We start from the raw sequence: 1226 nt of genomic DNA on the forward strand, positions 1-1226 counted from the left end.
AGGGAGGAAGGGAGGGAGGGATTTATATAGCCCGGAGATCAGCAGTAATTCTGGAAGATCTCCAGCCCTATCCAGCAAGTAAATAAAACCCTCTTCATAGGAGAAGCCTCTTCCTGTTCCTGTGGCAGGCAAATGCAGAAAGGACCATTGTTAGGAACGTGATGCGAGATTAACAATCACTGATAATGCCAACATGCAGTTTCCTAGCCCAGAATACAAGCTTGGCATTCCTCAAATCTATTTCACACTCAGGCTTTGGGACGAATGTTTCATTGCTGTCCACCATAAGCTAAAAAAATAAAATAGAAAGAGTCCAGGATATTACAAAGTGGGAGGGGTGGGGGTAGACCAAACGCTGATAAAGCTTCTCCTGCCATGAAAGAGACCACAGCCTTTGTGTAACTGCTGAAAAGCTGATCAGATTGATCAGTTGGACTCTGGGACTGCTCAACTCCTTCCTGGAGGCTCACAAGTGTCCGTGGTTTTCTCACCCAACTGCAAAGCCTTCAAATATACCCTTTCTGGTGTGTTTGCTGGGATTTCTTGGAGTCACCGTTTGTGTTCCTGACTTAGCCAAAAACAGACAAGCTAAATGCCTATTCTCTGCACATGCAGAATCTGGTTTTACACTGGGAACCAAAGGATTTTTTTTTTAAGCGTTTGACGATGGCGCTCTTAATTGGCAATCCAATTAGCAATCTGAAGCAGTTCACACATCACCAGTACTAATGGCCCTTACTAGCTGCTTCAGTGGTAATAATCACGCTTCTGGCACTGCACTGGCAAAATAAGCATCCATTTTTGAACTCTGAACTTTAGAATGAATGATTGTTTTTTAATCGCAACAGTGTGGTGGTGGAAAGTGCCGTCAAGTCACAGCTGATTTCTGGTGATTCTGTAGGGTTTTCAAGGCGAGAGATGTCCAGAGGTGGTTTGCCATTGCCTGCCTCTGCGTCACGATCCTGCTATTCCTTGGAGGTCTCCCACCCAAATATTAACCAGGGCCGACCCTGCTTAGCTTCCAAGGTCCGATGTCGTCAGGCTATCCAGAGCTACCCAGATCAGGGTAAACTGTAGGTAAAGAGGAGAAGGAATATCAAGCTAGAGTGGGAAAGCTAGCTCTGAAGTGCTTAGACTCCTTCTTGTGGTCTTCATGGGAAAAATTAAAGACTTGAGATGAAGACAGGGTAGAATAGGGATCCCAAGTCCCCTCGGGGGGCGGGGAA

The sequence above is a fragment of the Gekko japonicus genome, unplaced genomic scaffold (genome assembly GCF_001447785.1).
Source record: "Gekko japonicus isolate JY-2015 unplaced genomic scaffold, Gekko_japonicus_V1.1 scaffold430, whole genome shotgun sequence".
In the NCBI taxonomy this organism is placed as follows: Eukaryota; Metazoa; Chordata; class Lepidosauria; order Squamata; family Gekkonidae; genus Gekko; species Gekko japonicus.